This window comes from Chrysemys picta, chromosome 1 (assembly GCF_011386835.1).
Source record: "Chrysemys picta bellii isolate R12L10 chromosome 1, ASM1138683v2, whole genome shotgun sequence".
Classification (NCBI taxonomy): Eukaryota; Metazoa; Chordata; order Testudines; family Emydidae; genus Chrysemys; species Chrysemys picta.
In genome coordinates, this window is record NC_088791.1 from 254109279 (window position 1) to 254134273 (window position 24995).

The 24995-nt window shown below is 43.3% G+C and overlaps 1 protein-coding gene across 4 annotated transcripts in view; it reads left to right on the forward strand.

The window, feature by feature from the left end:
- FGF14 (fibroblast growth factor 14) overlaps positions 1-24995 on the forward strand; it is a 648909-nt gene that overhangs the window by 409959 nt on the left and 213955 nt on the right. The window lies entirely within an intron of this gene.

Consider the following 24995-nt stretch of genomic DNA (forward strand, 5'->3'; position numbering starts at 1 on the left):
TCTTAAAATTCCAAAAGTTGCCAGCATGAGCTATGCTATTTGTGGTGAATGTTATTTCTACCAAAAACTCTAAAGTCTAGATGAAATATAATTGAAATTGGGGTTACAATTCAGAAAAAATATAAATAAACACAGTACATTAGCATGATGATTCAAATAAAGTATTGATGGGGGGGTAGGAAAAACATCTGAAGGAATAATAATAATATGTAATTGTTCACAGGCTCCTATACATAAAAATATTAGTCTTATCATGCCTTTGAATATCTACTGACTTAACTAAGGGAGGAGCTTTGTTATTTCTAAAGCAAGAAAAGGACTTATATCTCTGTTATTGATCTGTCTCATCATTTCATACCACCCAGTAGGAGTAAGTGGTCAGCTTTAAAGGAAAGAAAAGCAAAACATGCAGATCCTAGGAAATATATCAGTTATCTTTGGTTCTCAAGGGTGGGAAGAAAGGTGATGAAAAGCTGCTTTTCAGCTCACCCAATCCTGAAGGCAGCTGAAGGCAACATCAGCCCTTGTAAATTAGAGCAGCATTGGGATTGCTATAATCTATGTTGTGTGGCAACTGCCTCATCATGCAGCCTGCGGCGATCACCAGAATGCAAGAATTTCCAGCCATGACGTCAATGCTGTGGGGAAGTAGTGGAGCTGGGAGTAGACAGTGTAGAGCTAGGTTCTAGAGGAATCCCTAGTTATCCTGTTAAGACAGTTTCCTGGCCTTTTTGTACCGCCAGAGTATTGCAAAGGTGCCAGAAGAAGAGCTATAAATGTGGCATGTTGTCACTTTGGATGCACAATTCTAATTAATGCCACCGTAACCCACAATAGCACATCAATTAATGACCATGGGACAGATTCCAATCTGTTCCATCAGTGTAAATCTACTGACTTGGAGATATATAGATTAGAATCTGCCCCAATGCTCCTAAAAGCTTTAAAAATAAACAAAGCTTTGAAAGTGTCAGCAAATGAAATGTGCCTGTTGCATCCATCAAACAACTGCCCATTACATGTTGTGATGGACTCTCTGGCTTTCTGATCTTTCCTCTTACACTGTGCTCAGATTGTAATTACAATTTTACTTCATCACCTTGAAGTTAGCACACATATTTCCAACTCTTTCTCAACCATTCATTTTATCCTTACCTGGGAATTCAGAATCTTGCAGGATCAGTCCATCACTAAAGACTAGCTCTAGTTTTCCTTCAGTGAACAAGACAGAGTATTTGAAAACTTAACCAAATATACAGTCACAGCAGTGTTTAAATATTAGTTGCACTGCTGGCAGGGCCGGTGCATCCACTAGGCAAACTAGGCAGTCGCCTAGGGCGCCAAGATTTGAGGGCGCCAAAAAGCGGTGCCCAAAATGTCTGGGATGCTCACCCAGCGCCGGCTAAATGTGTAACCCTCTTCCTGCCGCTGTGCGAGGGTGCGCTGCGGCTTTGATCAACTCCGGCTGGCCGGGAAGTGATGTCATTCCTCCTCGGGCCACCGGGGGCACTGCACTGCTCCCTGCTGCTCTGGCTCTTCCCCAGGGCCTCGCCCCTGCTCAGCCCCCCCCTGCCCCCACTCCCCTGAGCTCTACAGCAGAGCTGCGCCTGCACTCACTGGCGGCAGGAAGTGCAGAGACCTGGCCCCAGCCACGCCACCGGTGAGTGCTGGGGGGTGGTTCCCCCCTGCCCTCCAAGCCAGTCCCGACCCCCCGGAGGCCTGCTCCCCCCCCGCTCCTGCCTCCCCCATGGAGGCGTGGGGCACCCCCCCTGCTGGGGGGGCTGCATAGGACCCCAGAATATCTAGGGACAGCCCTGGTACCCGCCACAATGCCCTCAGCCAGCCCCACACCCCCTGCCCTGCCTGCAGCCAGCCCCGCACTCCCGTCTCCATCCAACCCCTGCAGCACTCCAGTGCCCAAAGCCAGCCAGTCCCACACCCCATCTCCAAACAGCTCCGCATCCCCTGCCCGAAGCCAGCCAGCCCCACACCCCATCTCCAACCAGCTCCATATCCCCTGCCCGAAGCCAGCCAGCCCCGCACCCCCCTTTCTCCAGCCAGCCCCTACTGCACCCCCATACCCAAAGCCAACTAGCCTCAAACCCCCGTCTCCAGCCAACCATGCACCCATCTCCAACCAGCTCCGCATCCCCTGCCCTGCCCAAAGCCAGCCAGCCCCACACACTCCTGTCTCCAGCCAACCCCTGCCTCACCCGCCTGCCCCAAGCCAGCCAGCCCCACACCTTGTCAGGTTATTCATTTATTTTCATTAAATATGTAGTCTAAATAATGAAATTAATAAATTTTCAAGCTGAATATGTATTAATTCTAATGAACAATGCCATATTATGCAATATTCATTTTTGAAAGTTTATAATAAGCGATGCTCCGGGGGGAGGGGTGGCGGTGAGAGGCTCAAGGTGGAAATTTCGCCTAAGGCGCAAAATATCCTTGCACTGGCCCTGACTGCTGTATGAGAAGATTTTGAAGGGCCAGATTGAGGACTATAAGGAGCCATAAGGCATCCCTTTACTCCCCTGCACTGTTGCGTTATGGATCGAAGCATGAGGGAAGGAAACAAGCTTTGCAGAATAGCTATTTCCCCTCCCATCCAAGTGAATAGAGACTTGGCTTCATCCCCTTTCACCAATGTAACTGTGCCGGTGTGCAAGAATGTTTGCAGTGTTGTAACCATATTGGTCCCAAGGGTTTAGAGAGACAGGGTGGGTGAGGTAATATCTTGTATTGGATCAACTTCTGGTGAGAGAGACAAGCTTTTGAGCTTACTCAGAGCTCTCCTTCTGATCTTGTTGTGCAAAAGGCACATACATTGCACCAAGTAGGCTTATAAGAAGTGGAAGATTGGACAAATGACCAGGGAGGAGTATAAAAATATTGCTCAGGCGTGCAGGAGTGAAATCAGGAAGGCCAAATCACACTTGGAGTTGCAGTTAGCAAGAGATGTTAAGAGTAACAAGAAGGGTTTCTTCAGGTATGTTAGCAACAAGAAGAAAATCAAGGAAAGTGTGGGCCCCTTACTGAATGAGGGAGGCAACCTAGTGACCGAGGATGTGGAAAAAGCTAATGTACTCAATGATTTTTTTGCCTCTGTCTTCACGCACAAGGTCAGCTCCCAGATTGCTGCACTGGGCAGTACAGCATGGGGAGAAGGTGACCAGCCCTCTGTGGAGAAAGAAGTGGTTCGGGACTATTTAGAAAAACTGGACGTGCACAAGTCCATGGGGCCAGATGCGCTGCATCCGAGGGTGCTAAAGGAGTTGGCGGGTGAGATTGCAGAGCCATTAGCCATTATTTTTGAAAACTCATGGCGATCGGGGGAGGTCCCAGATGACTGGAAAAAGGCTAATGTAGTGCCCATCTTTAAAAAAGGGAAGAAGGAGGATCCGGGGAACTACAGGCCAGTCAGCCTCACCTCAGTCCCTGGAAAAATTATGGAGCAGGTCCTCAAGGAATCAATTATGAAACATTTAGAGGAAAGGAAAGTGATCAGGAACAGTCAGCATGGATTCACGAAGGGGAAGTCGTGCCTGACTAACCTAATTGCCTTCTATGATGAGATAACTGGCTCTGTGGATGAGGGGAAAGCAGTGGATGTGTTATTTCTTGACTTTAGCAAAGCTTTTGATACTGTCTCCCACAGTATTCTTGCCACCAAGTTAAAGAAGTATGGGCTGGATGAATGGACTGTAAGGTGGATAGAAAGCTGGCTAGATCGTCGGGCTCAACGGGTAGTGATCAATGGCTCCATGTCTAGTTGGCAGCCGGTTTCAAGTGGAGTGCCCCAAGGGTCGGTCCTGGGGCCGGTTTTGTTTAATATCTTTATTAATGATCTGGAGGATGGTGTGGACTGCACTCTCAGCAAGTTTGCAGATGACACTAAACTAGGAGGCGTGGTAGATACACTAGAGGGTAGGGATCGGATACAGAGGGACCTAGACAAATTAGAGGATTGGGCAGAAAAAAACCTGATGAGGTTCAACAAGGACAAGTGCAGAGTCCTGCACTTAGGACGGAAGAATCCCATGCACTGCTACAGACTAGGGACCGAATGGCTAGGTAGCAGTTCTGCTGAAAAGGACCTAGGGGTCACAGTGGACGAGAAGCTGGATATGAGTCAACAGTGTGCTCTTGTTGCCAAGAAGGCTAACGGCATTTTGGGCTGTATAAGTAGGGGCATTGCCAGCAGATCGAGGAACGTGATCGTTCCCCTTTATTCGACATTGGTGAGGCCTCATCTGGAATACTGTGTCCAGTTTTGGGCCCCACACTACAAGAAGGATGTGGAAAAATTGGAAAGAGTCCAGCGGAGGGCAACAAAAATGATTAGGGGTCTGGAGCACATGACTTATGAGGAGAGGCTGAGAGAACTGGGATTGTTTAGTCTCCAGAAGAGAAGAATGAGGGGGGATTTGATAGCAGCCTTCAACTACCTGAAGGGGGGTTCCAAAGAGGATGGAGCTCGGCTGTTCTCAGTGGTGGCAGATGACAGAACAAGGAGCAATGGTCTCAAGTTGCGGTGGGGGAGGTCCAGGTTGGATATCAGGAAAAACTATTTCACTAGGAGGGTGGTGAAACACTGGAATGCGTTACCTAGGGAGGTGGTGGAGTCTCCTTCCTTGGAGGTTTTTAAGGCCCGGCTTGACAAAGCCCTGGCTGGGATGATTTAGCTGGGAATTGGTCCTGCTTTGAGCAGGGGGTTGGACTAGATGACCTCTTGAGGTCCCTTCCAACTCTGATATTCTATGATTCTATGATTCTATGAAGTATTGAGCTGTGTCCCTGTAGTGAGCGAGGGCAGGGGAGGGTGACTGTGTAACTGAGCCAGATTTGTAAAGGTATTTAGGTTCCTAAAGATGCAGATAATAGGCATTTAGTGGGATTTTCAACAGTGTCTAGGCACTTAGGTGTTTTAGTAAACCCCGCTCATTGCCTAGTAGCTGCATATTTAGCCACCTACATAGGGTTAAAAATCTGGCCCCCCAGACACAATCTGCCCTCTGGTCTGTTCCTGGGATGATGCAGCTATACACTGCACTATACACGGGGCTAGTGGAAAGCACTTTACTATTGTTAATTAAAGGCCAGATCCTGCATTACGCAGTCAAGAGTTTAGACATCGACTTACTGGGAGCATGGCTGTGAAGTAGGTAAATATTCTGTGTTATCATCTACGTGACAGAAATGGCATTTTCCTGCAATATCTTTGGGAGATCTTACACTGTTATGTTTATGTATCATGTGGGCCAGGGATTGTATGTAATTTCATGGGGGAGGCTCCTCCAGAAATTAAGAACAATGAGGGGTGATTAGGCAAATTAACTCAGGTTATAACACCTCCAGAGAGGTACCACCACCTGCAGAGGCTCTAGTTCAGAGACCAACAGATAAAGAAAGGGCTTTGGGATAAATAGCCCAAGTTTAAACTGACTCAGGGCTTGCTTTCTGATCCAGCAACCGGACAGGACCTTCTGTCTAAGGGGGCCCGATCTTTTCTGGGAAGGTTTGGAAGGACTTTGGCCTACTGAGGGCCCACAAGACTGCTGGGTGACCCCTGGTAAGCTTTTTAGCATGCCTATAGGAACTTTTATTGTTTTTATGTTTTCTCTGTAATGCTTTCACTTTAGAATAAATGTGCTGGCTTATAAAGAGCTGTGTGGTAACTTGCCTGTTCCTAGCCCTTAGAAAGAAAGCAAAGCACAGACACTCGTCCATTTAGGCAGTCTGGCTTGCTGGTAATATTACAGTGTAGGCAGAGAACTATGCAGCCTGGAAAAATCCCAGTCAGGTGAGAGAGAAACGATGGATCCAAGAGAGGTGATGGCTGAGGAGCCAGAAGCCTAGAGTAGGTAGCATTGGTGGACCATGGAGGGGAAATACAGGTGCAGTTGCCTTGAACTGTGCCAGTCTGCAGGACCATATCTCTTTGTTGTTCCTCCTTCATCTCTCAGCATTTCCCCCATATCTCTCAATGTCACCCTGCCATTGCCATTTGCAACACTGCTGGGAGAGGGTCCCTCATTCCTTGTCCTTGAAGAGCAGATGGCCTAGGTTCTGGAACTATTCCCCTTGCTGGCCTCTCCAAGCAAGGAGTGTAGGTGCTTTTCTCCTTCAGAGAAGGAAGGATATTGTGGATGTTCGAAACATAGACCCACATAACTTGTAAAACAAAGTTTATTTGAAAATAGAAAGAGATGGATTTTAAACACATATAAATGATTGTCTAAATAAACATATCTAGATTCACTTTTCCAAAGTTAGAATGCAGTCTTACCCAATTGCTTTCTCTTCTATTATTTTCCTGCATGATTCACAGAAAAACCAGTGTTCTGACCCTTTTGTCAGCTGCACAGCATCCTGCCCTTTTATCCTGTCAGTGTTTTTTCTGTGTCAGTTCCTTTAAATAAATTGTCCTTCCTGCTCACCCTGTGATGTTCAGGTGAGAATCAATTAACATACTTACAAAGATCCTCAGACTGGTACTCTCTGTGCCTATTTGCTCTTAAAGGCATGATTAGCCACTGTGTGGTAAATGCTCCTAATGGCCCTATTCTGTGTTCCAGGAGAAGGTATTTACCACTCTGGGACTATGTGATAACCAAAAAGCCTTGCCTTCTCTTTTCCTTATAGTCTTAAATATAATGGATAAACTAAGAGCATCAGATAATATCCCACGACCTCTGTAAAATATAATGGATAATTTGTCACTCGTCCTACATTCTCATTTTACATATGGGGAAAATACGATAAATTAAAACAATTAAGGAGGTGACAATTTACAGTACATAAAACTAAAAAGATTTTAAATGTTTAACTCCAGTACTATGTTATATTGATATATTGTATTTCCTGTTGGCTGAAATATTGAGTTACAAATAAGCTCAGAAAAATAATAACATGTTTGTTACTTTTTACAGTGCCCGCTGACACATTCAGCTCTCTATCTTGATCACACTTTCCCCCTCAAGAACAAGGACTATCTTAAGCAGAATGTCTATGTTCTCAAGCAAGCAGGACTGTTAACTTCAGAAATTTGTCTACACACAGAAGTTGCACTGGTTTAAGTAAAACCAGTTTAAAATCAATTTAGGTAACCACTAAGAATATTTTTGTGGGGATATATCTAGGGTTACCATATTTAAAAAATAAAAAAAGAGGTCACTCCACGGGGCCCTGCCCCCCCCCCTCCCCAAAGTCACTGCCCTAACTCCGCCCCCTCCCCTGAGCGCCCCGCATTCCCCCTCCTCCCTCCCAGCCACGCGAAAAGGGCTGCCCGAGCGCTACCCCTGGCCGGCACTTCCACAGCGCAGCTGGAGCCTGGAAGGGGAAGCGCCCAGCTGGGGGCGCAGGGTCTGGAGGCTGCCTGGCAAACCGTGAAGCCGGTAGCGCTCGGGCTTCGGGGAGCCCCCATGCCTCCGGACCCTGCGCCCCCGGCCGGGCACTTCCCCTCCCGAGCTCCGGCTGATGTGCTCCTCCCCTGACTCTTCGGCTCTGTTTAAGAGCCAAACTGCCTGAGCGCAGTATTCCCAGGAGGGGAAGTGCCCGGCCAGCGGTATTTTTCCCGGACATGTTCGGCTTTTTGGCAATTCCCCCCGGACGGGGGTTTGATTACCAAAAAGTTGGACACGTCCGGGAAAAACCGGATGTATGGTAACCCTAGATATATCAGTTTAAACTTGGTTTACACCCATATAGTATATGTCAGCAAAGCCTTCTCTATGTGCAAAAGTTGCACCCGCATAATGTATAGCTATGTAAATAACACTAAACAAAGTAAGATTATACACTGTGCTGTGCATGCACTAGTTTCAGCCACTTCACATTTGAAACCAAGGGCTTGTCTACATGGGGAAATGTACCGGCATTACTACATCAATATAATTATATTGCTATAGCTATACCGGTATAACTTCCCATGTGTACACTCTGAATTGTGATAACAGTGGCCATTTAGAAGTAACATAAGCCAACCCAAGAAGGGCCACTGTTATTATGAATGAGAGTGTCCACATCGGGAGTTATACCAGTATAGCAGCATAATTATACTGGTATATTAATGCCAGGAAGTTTCCCAGTGTAGACAAACCCCAAGTCTCCACACAGTGCTGTGCTGCATTGATTAAAATGTGTTTAATTTATTGATGCCCTGATTAATTCCACATGTAGATAAGCTCTAAATCACTTTTAAAATATGCTTTTACTTAAACTGGTGCAACTTTGTGTGTAGACAAGACCTTAGGTTAAGACTACTGGGTACATTTAGTAAAGGTATCTACTTTTTTGTTTGCAGCTGACACAGTTACAAAGAGTGCAATTTCCTTGGCCTTATATATATATATCACATTTGTTTTTATTATAGAAAAATGCAGCCTCTGTGGAAAACTCATTTTAAAATGTCCTTTTCAAACACTGGCTTTTGATCTTGTCAGTTGTGTATTGAGTGTACATTCTAAGGCCATGTCTATACGTACAGCACTGCAGCGGCACAGCTGTACTGATGTAGCTGCGCCGCTGCGGCACATCTGGTGAAGATGCTCTATGCTGATAGGAGAGAGCTCTCCGGTTGGCATAAAGAAGCCACCTTCGCGAACGGCAGACGCTATGTCGGCGGGAGAAGCTCTCCCACTGACATAGTGCTATGCACATGAACACTTACGTCGGTGTAACTTAACTTATGTCGCTCAGGGGGGTGGTTTATAAGGGCAGGTCTTCACTATGGGGGGGGTCGATTTAAGATACGCAAATTCAGCTACGTGAATAGCGTAGCTGAATTTGACCTATCGGAGCCAACTTACCCCGCTGTGAGGATGGCGGCAAAATCGACCTCCGTGGCTTCCCGTCGACGGCGCTTACTCCCACCTCCGCTGGTGGAGTAAGAGCGTCGATTCGGGGATCGATTGTCGCGTCCCGACGAGACGCAATAATTTGATCCCCAAGAGATCGATTTCTACCCACCGATTCAGGCGGGTAGTGTAGACCTAGCCTAAGTTATGCCGACATAGGCTGTAATGTCAACATAGCATTAGTGACTTGTTTTCTCACCCTGGCTAGGAAATTGGATTTTTCCCACTTTCTTTTGAGCTAAAATGGGTGGCTATGACGCTCTCAGACACAATTAATTAGTATGCATATGTTGGACTGTAGAAGAGATAACACCTATGGCTTTGTGTGACCTGGATTCCTTAAGCATCTAAAGTAGGCTGATCTTCCATTCTCAGTGAATTAAGCTAACATTACAGAAAAGAATTAAAAATGTAAAACTCTAGCTGGAAATGTATGAATATTATGACATGCAGACAGACTACTTGTTTTTATTCAGTGATATAGTCTGGTTTCCACTTCCCTAGAATCTCCCTGGATTTTATCATTTCTTAGCAACTCACATACATTTCATGTATTTACGCATTAATTGTTTTAAATGGTATGAAGGATTAAAGGAGTCTAAATATATGATAAAACAATATGCCTATGAATGTAAAATGGAGACTTTGAGTACATAATAAGTATTCTCTCCTATTGTCCCGAAAAGAACAATTCCTTACAGATATATTGGCAAATATTTCCCTTATCTCCTTTATTCCAGAGGCTGACGTTTTGTGGGCATCTCTTTGTGTAGTTTAGAAATATATACTTCAGCAAGGCTTGCTGCCACTGCTGAGATGAGGCTATCTCTTTTCTCTCACATCGATTATTGTTTTGGGAATTTTCATGTCACAATTCCAGTGTTCAGTACAGTGCTGTTTTACTAGTATTTATGAATTATAAAGCAATATGTATCACTCCATAAGAAACTTCCTTTTATTAGCCCTTCTCTCAGATTTGTGATGAATCTGAGCAAGAGAATGCAAATACATTCATTACAATTTCTCCTATATTTTTGTCTATTTCATGGTGACTAGAAAAACCTTCCCTTGAGAATACTAGTCAATCTATGTACAAGAGTTTATATATTTTCATGCTCTGCCAATTGTTCTGACTCTAGAGGAAGCTCATTGTAGGATTAAGACCAGATTTCTGCTCTGAGGCAAGGCATCCTTATTGTTGCTTGTAAAAATAAATTTGACACTCAAGCAATAGTCCATTTTAGAGTCCATTTTCAATCACTTGGAAAAATAACAAAAATTACTGTCACTGGTTGTAAAACTGAGGTGAAATCCAAGAAGGTAGATATGTGGAAGAGATTATGGACTAAATCCTGCCCTGGCTAGATTAGCAAGGGGGGAAACGAAGACTGACTTCATTGTAGTTTTGGATTTGCTTTCTTTTCTGTTCACTTTCTTTTACAGGTACCTAATCTTTAAGCTTTTCGTTGTATGATGTGTGTGCATAGGCGCCGACTCCATGGGTGCTCCATGGCTGGACCACCACGGGGAAAAAATGCTGGGTGATGATCACCCACCGGCAGCCCCTCAACCAGTTTCCCCCAGTGCCTCCCACCAGCCAGTGGCTCCGCGGATCTACGCCTCCTCCTCTCTCCCTGCACTTCCCACCCACTGCAATCAGCTGTTTTGCAGCATGCAGAAGGAGCAAGGACGCAGCATGCTTGGGAGAGGGGTGGAACTGAGCAGGAAGAAGCAGAGCAGGGATGGGAAGAGGCAAGGCGGGGGTGGATGGGGGGGGGAAGAGGCAGGGCGAGGGTAGAGTGGGTCAGAACCAGGAGTTGAGCACCCCCCGGCACTTTGGAAAGTCGGTGCCTGTGTGTGTGTGAACTAGAAATGGCATGTTTTTTAAAATGAAAGTTTAGATTCTGATTTCATCATGGGACTTCAGGACCAAAGTACTTCATGTACCAAAGTACTGGCATGAAGGCCCTGATCCTGTGCCATTAAAATCAAAAGGAAGTTTTGCTATTAACTTTACTGGGAATAGAAGAAGATCTATATTGTCTCTGCCTTACCATTGTCCAGCCCTGTCTCCAGTAGGACTATTCAACGTGTGTAAAGTTAAACCTGTGTATAAGGTTTGCAGAAGACAAATCTGGGACTGACCTGGCATTTTCACAGTTTTTTAATTACTTTTAATTAATTTGTTTTAAAGCTGATCAACATTTTTGAAATCTTAATAAAAACAACCAAAAACTTTACATATTTTTCCATTTATTAGCCAGCTCTAATTTGTTCTGTACTGTTTGTTTAATCTTCACTTGAATTAGCAGCCTTTACAGTAATTGAACAAATTTTCTGCTAAATTATTTTACGATTCTTTGTTTTTATTAAAATACCAGGCTTCTACTGTGCTTCATGGAAGAAAAGCTCTGTGTACTGTTTGGTGTAAGCGTCAGTGATGGTTAAGGTCTGCATTCTCATCCTGGAAGGCACAGTCCCCTCAGAAAGGAGATTCAGGGGATTCGTGACCACTCTCATTTCTTTATGGCTACATGGGAGCAGGGGCTTGAAACTTTCTTCTGTTGTAAAAAGTATGGAACAGGATGAAAACTAGTTGGTTAGATTTGTCTTTAACAGAAATGCAAAGATTTTTCCTGGACCACTTCTGATTGTTTGTTTAACCCACTTCCTGCCCAGGCCAGTTCCCCAGAATTTCAGGCAGTCTCTAGCTCAGTTTCTTCAGATGTTCTTCACTGCCTGTCTCCATTCTCCAGCCAATCCATGTTTTCTAGCACCGCCCATCTCCACTCTGCAGCCAACTCTACTCCCTGGCTGTCTTTGTGTTTCTCCAGTTTACTTGACTTCCTCAAGTGAGGTCTGTTATGAGGGGAGCCCTGCTCCATCCAACCATAGCAGATATACATTTGCTGAAAGAACATGTGTACCTGAGCTCAATGACTCCCCTTTTCTCTCCCTTTCCCTACCCCTCCATTATCTCATCCAGATTACCTGGGTTCAGTGCCCCACAACTCACCCAGTTCTGTCAACCCCCTCCAGAATCCTGGCGGTTTCTGATAAGTCCTTGACCCTTCAGCAATTCACAGTGGATAGCTGGAGTCCAGGAGCAGAGGACCTGCAAGAGGTCTATACCTCTACCCACATGAAAGCCAGACAGTGCTATGACCAGCCTATTTAACCTTTTCAGGATGGAGCCTCCCTTGAAGTCTCCCTAGACCTTGGTGGGGTGAATAAATAACAAAGCAGAGGTGGGGGTAGCTGTGGTTTTGTAGAATGGGCAAGTGGGGATCAGGGTTGTTTGAAGGAGTGATTGTGGGTGGAACATTTTGTTGATGGCAAGAAATTGGTGGAGCGTTGCATGAGAGTGGTGTAGAAAGAACATTGCAGGGGATATGGAGAGAGCCTAGGGGTGTTAAAAGGCATTTGGTTGGGGGAATATTGTGGGAGATGGGAGGGATGGAGCTTGGATAGCTGGCATTTTCTGGAGACCTCTCCTACAGACCCAGGAGTCTTAGTTGGCTTAATTAGTCCCCGACAAGACTATTTAGGCTCATTGAGGAGTAACTAGACCATTTAGGCTTCCTGAGGGAGTAGATCCCAGCAAGGAGCTTCAGGACCAGGCCATTTGTAGAGAGGAGAGGTGAGATATTGTGAATAGACGGCCATGGAAGGGAGAAGGGAGAACTGAGCAATGAATGAAAGGAGTCAGGGAGAATTTGAACTGTGGTGGGGCAAAGGGGATGGAAGTAAGTGATGGAGGAGTTCTGGGGAGTTTGAGGGACCACTGAGTAAGGTTACACAAGACAGCTTACAAAAATGCTAACTTGAGTGTGTATCTTTGTGTAAAGACTCCCATGAAAGGGATCTATTTAAAACCTATGATTTTATTATTGTTTTCTGTTTTTTTTTAAAAAACCTCACCGTTTTTTTTCCCTGTGTTTGAACAAGCAGATCAAATAACACATGTGCCAATTTGTGAATGTAAAGTGTATCATGTCCTGAAAAAACAAAAACCAGTTCAGCAAAACTTTTAAAAGTGCTAATTTGTGATTAAAGTTTTAGTGAAGAGTGGATAATGTCAGTTACACTTTAGTTATTATGAGTGTTTTGTTAGGGAGCAGAGTTAAGGTGGTTTGGTGCTGGTTTTTATTTTGTTCAATGATCTATCTGTGAATTGGGAGTTAAGGTTGGGTCAGAAAGTCTTTATGGAAATCATTATTTTAGGTAACAGTGTACCGATGTTCCAATCTGGTCTCATCATCTCAAAAAGTTAGAGCAGAAATAGAGAGGGTAAAGTGACAAATGTTGAGGGTGATTACAAGCTTGGAAAAGCTCTTATATGAAGAAAGATTGAAAAGATTGGGGCTGTTTATTTTAGAGAGAGGTGAATAAAAGGTAACATGATAAAGATATGCAAAATTAATGAATGGCATAGAGAATCTACTTTGGGAGCTTCTTAATCCTTTATCATGATATAAGAACAAGGAGACATTGAATGAACTTGAGTGCAATTTAAAACCAATAAAAGGAAATGCTTTTCCAGACAAAACACAATTAGTCTGTGGAACTAATTGCCACAATATATAATTGAGGCAAATAGTTTAGCAGGATTTTAAAAAGGGCTAGATGTTTATATGGGTAACATGATTATCCAAAATTACAGTAAGAAATGAAAAGTAACCAAGAGTTTCAGAAGTGATATAAACTCTCATGCTCCAGGGCATAAGCCAACCTCTAATTAATAGAGGTTTGGAGAAACTTTCCTTGTGTAGAGGTTATCTCATAGTTGTGTTTCGTAGACTTTCTTTCACCTCCTCCTGAAGCAAATGGTACTGGCCACTTCAGGAGACAGGATACTGGACTAAATGGATCTCTGGTATTATAATTCTTAGGTTTCTATGTTTTTGTATCTTAGCTTCTGATTTCCATATTTCAAGGACAGACACCAAAGGGAAGGACTTGCTTCTAACATATAACTGCAAAGGCCTGGGTCCTCCAAATACATATGCACTTTGATTAGTTCTATTGACTTCAGTGGGACTATTCACAGTAAGTAATGTTAAGCATGCCTGTAGGCCCATGCAAGACTGGGCTAAAGTACGTGCAATCATTTAAAAGTATATTAGGCCATGTCTGCACTCCAGAGTCAAGTTGACTTATGTTGACAATCATAAACCACTGTAATTACATCGCTTGTGCATGTTCCTTGTGTTGGCAGGGTGCGTCTACGGTTGGTGCTCTAGCACTTACAGATAGAGCAGTGCACCATGGGTAGCTATCCCATTATGCAGATCACCACCTTCCTCTGCTAAGAGTTTTGGGAGTGGATCGTAGTGTATAATGGGGGATGGATCACCGCCACATAATGCAGTTTTCTCCATCCCATAATTCCAAGGGCTTCCAACTACATTTCGTGCCATTTTTCAACTGCTTCTGTAAACTTTGTGTGCAGCTGATCCTGCAGTATTTCATGAGCTGTAAACCTGAACAGGAATCCATGCTGCCTGTCCTGCTGTGTGGCATGGAAAGAAACAATTCTAGATTGATATTGGCATTCATGGAGCAGCTGCACATGGTGGACCGTCGCTATTGGGCTTGGGAAACAAACACTAAGCGGTGGGATCTGATTGTGATGTAGGTCTAGGATGCTGAGCAGTGGCGGTAGAACTTTCATATGTGCAAAGCCACTTTTCTTGAACTCTGTGTGGAGCTTGCCCCCGCCCTGTGGTGCAATGAGACCTGCCGTAACAGTGGATGTGTGGCAATTGCTGTGTGGAAGCTGGCAACTCCAGATTGCTAATGGTCAGTTGCGAATCAGTTTGGAGTTGGAAAGTCCACTATGGGGGTTGTGGTGTTGCAAGTGTGCAGAGCCATTAATCGTCTTCTACGAAGGACTGTGACTGTGGGCAATGTACAGGACATAGTGGATGGCTTTGCAGCAATGGGATTCCCTAACAGCAGTGGGGCAATAGATGGCATGCATATTCCAATTTTGGCCCCAGACCATCTTATGGTGGAGTACATCAACAGAAAGGGCTCCTTCTCTATGGTACTGCAGGCACTAGTGGATCACCGGGGTCATTTCATTGACATCAGCGTTGGGAGGTCAGGGAAGGTGCATGACTTACACATCTTCAGGAACACTGGCTTGTATAGAAAGCTGCATGCAGGGACTTTCTTTCCAGACCAGAAGATTCCAATAGGAGATATGGGAATGCACATAGTGATGCTGGGAGACCCAGCCTACCCCTTACTCCCGTGGCTCATGAAGCCATACACTGGAAACCTTGACAGCAGCAAGGAGTGCTTCAACAACAGGCTCAGCAGGTGCAGAATGACCATAGAATGTGCATTTGGCAGATTAAAGGGTCACTGGTGCTGCCGTTTTGAGAGGTTCGACCTCAATGAGGAAAATATTCCCATGGTCATAGCAGCCTGCTGTGCTCTGCATAACATTTGTGAAGCCAAGGGGGAAACATTTCCCCAGGGGTGGAGCACTGAAGTGGATTACCTGGCGGCTGATTTTGAGCAGCCAGACACCAGCACTATTAGAGGGGCTTATTGGGGGCTATTTGAATCAGGGAGGCTTTCAACAATGATCCTCAGTAATGTGTCTGTCTGCAATGAAATGAGCCAGACATTGTTTACTTACCACATTGAATGACGCTTGTAATGATTCCTGCCTGAGCATTAATTGTAGTCAGCAAATGTGCTGATTGCCACCATGTATAAATTTCTGTTGCAACCACCTTGTGTAGGTCACAAATAAAGAATCATGGTCTTTGTAAGGCAAATTTTTTATTAAACAGCAATACAGACATTAACATTTCTTACAAGGGACATGACAGTGAGCAGCACTCTCTGAAGTGAGGATCTCACAGCTGTGTGAAAGTCTAGCTGTTTTTATGGAAAATGTCCCTAGGGGTGCAGTGCAAGGGGTACTGCAATGGGCCAGGAACATGAGAGAAATGTGTGGGAGGAGCTTGGAGAGGGCAAGGAAGGCAGTTCCGTACGGGCTGCAGGGGGAGTTGAGCACACATGTGTTCTCCTGCAGTGCAATCAGGGACCTCAGCATCTCTCTTTGGTCCTCCATGAGCTTTATTATCCACTCCTGACCCAGTATTATCCGCTCCTGGCCCTGTGTCTTCTCCTGGCTATCCATTTCTAGTTTTTTGTTTATAGTCTCTCTCCACACTCTGTGCTCACTATCACCCTCATCTGATGATTGCAATACTTTGCAAAACATGTTGTCCTTACTCCTCCTCCTTTGCCTCCTTATCTGACAGAGGTGTTCCACCAGTGTGTAGGAGCTGGCCCTCAAGGGCACATCTGCATAAACAAAAGAAACAATACAGAGTCAGTATTGTGTGTGCACTCACGGCCTTAAATCATAAAAGTTACATACACCTATGTCTCACTTTCCCTTGGCAAGCACGGTGAGAGCACTAAACATGGCGTATTCAGCCTGGGGATGCAAGACAGGACAAAGGGTCTGGGTGGTTTCAGAATGGGATCAGTACAGGTGCCTATAAACACTATTCTGAATACTGGCACCATTTTCCACAGGCAAAGGCGATCGAAGCTGAAATCACACTTCTGAGAGTAACCGAAGATGCAAGGGTGCATCTCCTGCATGCATGCGGCTTCTGACTGGGTCTGTATGCTGCTCACTGTGTGCTGCTTTGGTTCCTTCAGAAGTAATTGCTGATTGGCATGGCAAAGTTTCCTACAATGGGGGAAGAAACAAAGCAGCTCTGCCAAGAAATTTTAAGCAGAGGATTGCAGAGTATCTGCAGGAAAATTTCCTAGAGATCTCTATGGAGGATTCCTGGGAGATCTCAGTGTGATTAACAAACTTTGCCGCAGGGCCCCCACTGCGTAGCTACACAGGGGAATGTGAAGCAGATGCAAACAGTATCTAGTGTTGTTAATTTCGATCCCTTCTCCCTTGTGCACCATATAACAAAATTAAGGACACCTCAACCTCATGTAACTGCACTATCAAAGCAAAATGAGTGATCCCCTCTCCTGCTACAGGCACGCCAGAGCTGGATTGCTGGGATTGGCTAGCCCCCTCTGAAGCCAAAAAGAGGTTCTGGCTCGCCACACCACTGACAAGCCTGTCGCCTATCCCACATCCTCCTCCAACTCGACCTCTTTGTCCACCACTTCATCCTCAGGGTTGACTCTGCTAGCTGCTGCCTCCTGTCCCTCTGAAGTATCCACAGGATTCTTGGCAGTGCAGGTAAGGTCACTGCTGAGGATGGCGTGCTGCTCCTTGTAGAAGCGGTGTGTTTTTGGCATCGCATCGGAGCGATGGTTGGCCTCCTTTGCCTTCTGATACGCCTGCCTCACCTCCTTGATCTTAGCCCAGCACTGCTGCTTGTCCCTTTCATGCCCCTTCTCATTCATACCATGAGCAATTGGATCAGAGTTGCAACTGCACAGCCTCCTCTCCCCACAAACCCAGAAGATCCAGCAACTCCAGTGTACTCTAGGTGGGAGTGTTATGCTATACAAAGCACACGGGATCTTTTCAGGGAGAAAAGAGAAATACGCCGCATTTATTGAAAATACAACAGTTAGCATATGCTTCTCTCTCTCACACACATACACACACACACACACACACACACACACACACAGAGTCCTGCCACTTGCTGTTTATAGTTACCAGTCTGTTGTAGCTTGAGCACGAGTGAGGAGTTGGGCTCAGTCGGTCGCAATCTGATGCTCCAAGGCTTTGCAGGACTGAACCCAGAGTTCCATGGCAAAACACCCCAGCTTTATAGTTGTAAATTCACATTTGAGTCCAGGCATTTTGCAATGTCATCCTGTAAATATTAGTCCTTAAGTGGTGTTAATCTTGGGGTTTTCTGCTGTTATCATTTGATGGTTATTGTCAGGCTTCCCATCGTGATCTCCTATTTGTTGTCTTGCATTCAGGGGTGCCTGCTTCACCTCTGAGGTCGTCAATGCTGCTAACATGTTTAGCATCAGATACAATGGATGTTTTTTGATTGTCTCCTGTTTTTTCCAAGTCTCTCACTTTTTCTTGACCATCTGGACATTTGTGATGGCTTTCACACCTTATCTTTTCCTGATGCATGTATTCCTCATTCACACAAACAATCTCTTACAGAAACCTTCAAAGCTATACAGACAGCAGTATTTTATATTCAACAGAATACATTGTAAATTAAGCCTTGCTAAATCTTATAACTAAAACAATTCACATTGAGGCTTCAGGCCCTCAAAATTCCTCTAATCTCCTTAATATAGATACAATACAAGATCCTGTCTCTTACTTACTAAAACCTTAAAACAAAGAAATGTATATTTAACTAGAGTGCCTAATTTGTAATACAGATAGGAAACCATAGTAGACAATGTAATTTATCCTAAAACAAAAGGGTAACCATAATCAGTCATAAGGATTGTTCTGGTCTGTCATTCCTTTCTGCTATTCAAAATGGGTGGCTGGCAGGATGAAATCAAATCATACATTAATTCTCATAGTACAATTATAAAATCCTGCTCCTACAGGAGCGTGTTTGTTGTGGAAAGCCAGCATGGTCAGTTGGGAAGATGCGATGTGAGCTGTCCACGCTGAGCAAACAGGAAGTGGAATTTCAAAAATTCCTGGAGCTTTAAAGGGGGAGTGGTGCATGCCTGTGTACCTGGCTGCAAGGCAGAAGAGTAGAAACTGCTTACTAGAGCAGTGTTGGACACCTCCTGGAGGCCAGTTAGGGTGACCAGATGCCCTGATTTTATAGGGACAGTCCCGATTTTTGGGTCTTTTTCTTATATAGGCTCCTATTAACCCTCACCCCCTGTCCTGATTTTTCACACTTGCTGTCTGGTCACCCTAAGGCCAGTTAGGGTGACACAAGTAAGTGGAATGTCTACGCTGACACTGCATCTCTCAGGCTTTGTCGCAAAAAGCTCTATGACGTTCATCAAGGTGGTTTTATGATGTCAGCATAGCAGGAGAGTTAAATTGGCTGGAGGAGTATTGTTGTGTGTACACATCCACTGTTTTGTCAACCAAACCTGACTTTTGTTGACAAAACTGTGTAGTGTAGACAAGGCCTTAGAAAACAGCTTGGAGAAATAGAGTAACCAGATTAGTTGCAGACCTTTGCCACCTCAATATGTGTTCAAAAGCTTCTCTCTCTTATTTCACAGACTCACTTGTCAATTTAAATGTGTATACCTAAACTCTCAAGTAATTGCTTACAATAGACCCATTCCCATAAACTTCACTTAGCTAAAACTCTTATTGACTTCAGTTCCTGAATGAGGACTGCAGGGTCAGTCTCACTGTGAAAAACATTTTACAAAATAAGGAACAAATTAACTACTTCTTGACTTTATTTTCAGTAATGCACTTTACAGCTACCCACTCTAATATCCCTGGCTGTAGGTCTGAGTTAAATTTCAGAAATATAGCTGGGATGTACATGGTCTGCATTCAAAGCCCATTGCAGTCAATGTTTATTAACTTCAGTGGACTTTGCATCAGGCCCTATTACAGTAACAAATATAGAAAATGTAAATGAAGCTCTGAGGAAATGAAAAAAGCCACACTCAATATTCTGTAAGTGGGCTATGTAAAATAAAGTGTTTGTGCTATTTTACACGTTCTTTACTATAGTAACAGTAAAGGACTGATAAAGAATCTGGGCACCCAACTCTTATAGAATTTCAGCCCACCCTAAAGACCTTTTAGAATACCTGTTTTTCATCCTTGAGAATTTTATCTTTAATGAAATTTATGATTCTTGTACACTAGTGTATGATGGATGAACGAGTTGTAGAATTGTTTGCTTCTTTGGGTATGTTCACACTGCATTGTAAACCTGGGTCCGTGAAACCCGGGCTGTGGGCTAGCGTTTCCAAGCCTTCCCCTTGATCATCCACACTGAATTGTAAACCTGGATTTACAGTTGCTGGACCTGGGTCTCAGAGCTGTGCTAATGCATACATACTGCACAACACAGACCTTCTGACTTAGGTTTTCAGCTTGAGCTGCATCCACACTGCAAAATGGCAGGGCTTGGATCTGCATCACAGTGCCTTGGGTTCTGACCCAACCCCCTAGAAGAGTCCTAGAACCTGGTCCCCAAGTGCTTTCTGACCCGAGTTAGGCTGATTTGTGTATGGCTGGAAGGGGGGGCTTGGGTTTACACCTGAGTCAGAGCCCAGGCTTAGAGTACAGTGTAGACATGCCTTTCTTTTAAATTTTATCAATTTCTTTTTTGGACTTTATTTTAAGATAGGTGTTTTTTACTATGTAAACTGAATTTACAAACTATCAATGAGAAAAGTGGGGGAGGGAGAAAGAGAATGTGAACTCAACATTACCTGTCACACAACAGGGCCTGATACAAAGCCCACCGAAGACTTGAAGACTGTTGTGACTCGGATGGCCTTTGGATCAGGCCCTCTTGACTAATGTGTATTGTTTTCATGTTCTTCCTCCCCTTCTCTCATTGATAGCAAATATTAATTTTGAAAAATATAAAGATATAAAACTAATTAAAATGTCAATCATTCCTTTTATTAACATTTCCTTTACTGTGTAAACAGTAACGTGTAGCAGGGTTTGGTGTTCATACTGAACATCCAAACATCTTGGACCAAATTCATCCGTGCGGTAAATGCATTAAAGTCAGTGGAGTTCAAGAAATATGAATTTGGCTCCTTGATTGTATTGTGGGTGTCTTCAACATACATGCAATGTGAGTAATGTATAGTTACACATGCTGAAGTGTCTGTGCTTATTAAATTTGATTCTAACCCACTGATTTCTGTGTTGGTGAATTTAGGTTTTTAAAATTGCAATATTTCCTAATATTGTCATTTTCACTTTCTGTGTTACACTGGAAATGTCCGAGTGAAGAAAATAATTTGTTTCTTATCTCTGATACTTTCATTCTTCTGTCATAGTACACAAACAAAACATAGAATTAAAATGCTCAGCAGCATAAATCATCATCTTCTGATAAGTAACAGTAACTCATAAGCAGACTGATTTCCAGGTGAGCAGTCATGAATGCCTGCAACACACGTAATTTCAAATGTATTTAAACCTTATTGCACAAACAGATTTTTATTTTTATTCTCACCACTGGGTGCACATAAGCTGTCTGCAAAGGGATTTATAATCTTCAGCTTCATATGTTTATACGGGTATATTCATATGAAATATTACTTTTTTAATGTTGATAAACCTTTGGGTGGTATGCATAAAACCCTGCAGAGTATAAGCATTGGGCCAGATTCTCCTAAGTGTGTTCTTTGACATGTGTAAATTATATATAGGCCCTAGGGATCCAAGTTCAGTTGGATTACTACTGCTTACTCCCCTCCAGGGTTTTTATCAGGAAAGGGATGATATCATTTCAGTGGGCAGCTATATAGGAACCATTGGAAGAGGTGGTTGAAGCAGAGACACTGTTTGCGGGCAAATTGTCTGCCTCTGGGGTGAGACTAGCACATGACAATGCAACCCTGAGTCAAATCTGACCCACTGAGTTCGGTCATATACATCAGAATTAGGAGATGACAGGGAGATCATCTGTCATTACAAAGGTATCTTCTCCTAGATGTGCAATAAGTTCTTACTATGGACCAGATTCTGACACATTTACTCACACTGAGTAATAGCACCTTACTCCAGGAGTAGTTCCTTGCTACTTGATGGGTATGTAATTACTCAGTGCAAGTGACATTGGTAGAATCTGGCTATAAAAGTTAAAATGTTATTTTTTTTTAAAAAGGAATGTTAATTGCATAATGTATTTGTTTACATTGTGACTGAGGCATAAGCTAAATCTGAGGACCATGTTGCAAATCTAGGAGAAATTGTCTTTGCAGTGATATATAAAATTATCTTCAACTTCTAATAGTCTAGGAGAATTTCTATTCATATCTAGATTCAGAATCCTGAAATAATGATTACTGTGGATTTATAAACAGTTTACAACTTCAGATTCTAGTTTATTTAATAAGACAAGAAACGATTGAGTGTACATTTTGTTGGCAAGCAAACCGAATAAAAAATGACTAGATCTCATGAAACCAAACCATCTGCTAGTATCAATCTGTAATCTGGTGTTTCTCCCTTTGGAAACACTGGTTACTAGCACTCTTTTGTACAGCTAACTTTTCCTCAGGTGCCTTTATTGAATTGATCTATAAAAGTAATAACTATGTATTCTCTGTGCGCTTTTACAAAGACGTGAACTGCTGCCTGTAATCCCTTCAGTCTAATATCGATATGAAAGGATACCAACATCTGGTGAAAAGATTGTAGCTGTTAAGGCTTGTAAATTGTAATTTAAAAAAAAATGGCTTTAGGTAACCTCAAGCTAGAGTATAAAGGCAATATGGAATCTACATTGGCAAACAAGAAACCCATGATATAAAAGTGTTTTGTTAATATGTGGAGAGAAAAAATGTTAATTAGCATATGTTTGTTACTTTATCCAATAGCAGTTTCATCACTTAAAGGGGACACTTTAGAATTAGGTTAATCTTTGAAATAATTCACATGGTTAACTGTATGACTTTGTTTAATTACATAGCCAGATGCATCTAGCCCAAAATGAATTTGATTTGAGACACTATTTATAGGCACTTTAATTCTATTATATAGGAAGATGTATCCTATATAATAGATAGTAAAAAATCGTTTACTTCAATTTTAAACAATTTGAGTGTGAATTTACAACACTCATAACAAAACATATAATTTACAAATTTTGAATTTTTTTTACATTTTAGAAATGTTTCTAGGAAAACAGTAGGTTGGTAGTTAGAAATTAATAGATGGGAAAACAGAAAATATTGAAAATCTAGCACTGCCCCACCGCCTCGGTGTGTTTATATAACCAGACTTTTCTTAATCAGAAAGAAAATAGGGTTTTTTTAATACATCAAAAATTAAAGTTTTCTCCGGGACACAATGTAATTAGTAGACCTTAAGACGTCCAAAATCCATCTGTTAGCAAAACCTTAACTCTGACTAGAATTGCACACATTTTATCACAGGTTAAGACAGCAGAGGGCTCCCTTGAGTTTTCTTTGGTGTACCTAAAGCTGTAAACAACTACCCTGCATTTCTGAGACGCAAACCGGGAGCTTTTTATGTCTGATCTCTGGAGTAGGAAACACACCTTCCCTTTTCGTACGCCACGGCAAAAAAATTCAGATTTAGAGTGACAAATTGAATTATCTACACAAGTTTCGATGAAGCTCTGTTTGAAAGAGAGTCGACAAAGTGAGCTGTAATTGTCGATCACGTAGTGTTTTAGAAAGGACCTTCCACAGAAAGGAATATGGATCCCATGCATTCAGAATCGCAGTTGTTAAGGCAATTCGTCTGGCTAAATCACGGGGCAACGCTGTGGCAATTAAAGATAGATGGTAGTGGGGGTCGGGGGTCCTTGCTTTTTTCCCGTCGTCTAGAGCATCTGTTTTCCCTACTTACATCAACAACCACGATCCTTTTCTTTTTGTCCTGGCACTTCCAACAGCAAGGGAAACGCCCCACTTTTTAAATGCTGAAGTTCAGCACTTAGTCTGGTTTCATTGTCCTGTCGCAGGACGGCGTTGTTCCATTAGAAGAAGACAATGTGGACTAACCCCTCAGACTTGAAAGAATCTGAGAAAGGGAAGTAATTTTAGACAACGTCCGTTATACAGCGTGAAAACAGAAAGTTGAAGGCAAAATTAAGACAAAATCAAATTAAAAACTCCTCTGATTGCATTAGTTAGGGTAATTGTAGCAATTTTATGGAAGTTGCTGCACTGTTGAAATCGCCAGACAGAAAATCCAATCTGAATGATTTAGCTGAATCTGTTTAGAGCCACTCTGAAATAAAATAGAATTAAAACGTATTATCCAGATCTAATTGAGCGTGTACTCCTCCGAGTTGCTCCAGCTTTACCATAATATGTGTGTAAGGGAGATGCTTCCATAAGCTTTTGCCCTCGATATGAAAATAGTCCTTTGTAGATTAAAGGATTTAGGGAACTAATGGTCGAAACTGGAGCAACTGAACTATCTGCTCAAATAACTGAGCATATTAAGCTTTATACTGCGAAGTGGTATATTTTGCAAGGGAGTGTTTAAGCTTCAAAACGTGGGAAGAAGGACTAGTAAAATAACACGTTTTTAAGTGTATATATAATGGAGATACACACAAAGAGACCTGTGCATAAAATGTATTTAACTATATACACGGTACAGTAACTGTAAGGTTTAACCATTATAGGAGTTAGATCGACCAAAATCCATGCTTACAGAAAAGAGGATAATAATGACTGTGAAACCCATTGTGTCGTCTTATTTGTTTAGTTACTTCAGATTGTAAACTCCTTGGGGAAAACTTCTTGGATCTTCTGTACCTGGTACATATTGTCAGTGCAAAATAGCGAACACATCCACAGTTTATAAAAAAATAATAATTGCCCATTAGGGGGGCGATCAATACATCACCCGGTCGCCCACACACAGGTGTGCATTCAGTGGTTATAAAGCCCTGTAGACTAGCTGGTTTATCTTCTCGGTTAAAAGTATATTGGTTGCATTATTTCTCTCTGAGACAAAGAGCGTGTGTCAGTTTTAGTTGGAAGGTTCCCTAAGATGCGTAGGCGTGTTTCCGTCTAACCAGCTCTAAATCATTCACACGCCCAGTGGTGTTTTTACGACGGGAATCGGCTTGCCTAGCAGCCTTTTCCAGGTCGTGTCTGATGGGCAGTCTGGAATATTTGGGTTTTCACTTCCGAACTCCAACTAGCTAGAGAAAAAGGAAATCATGATGGGTTCCACTCGGGTGGGTCTTGGGAGCCACAGATCGCAGAAAGCTCGTCTCTCTTTCCATCCCTCCGCACGTGGCTGGGGATTCACATTCAACTAAAGCAGCTCTGCGTCCAATACAGAACGAAGGGCTGGAGGAGGGTGAGGTTGAGCGTTTACATTGGACGCTCTATGACTTCTCCTTCGTTCCCTTTCCTCCCACACCCCCAACTTTCGCGGCTTTGGCCCAGGCTGCTGGAGGCACAAGGGGAAGTTGGGTTTGGTATTTTGTGTGTGTGGCCGCTATTCGCTGTCACCCTGCTCGC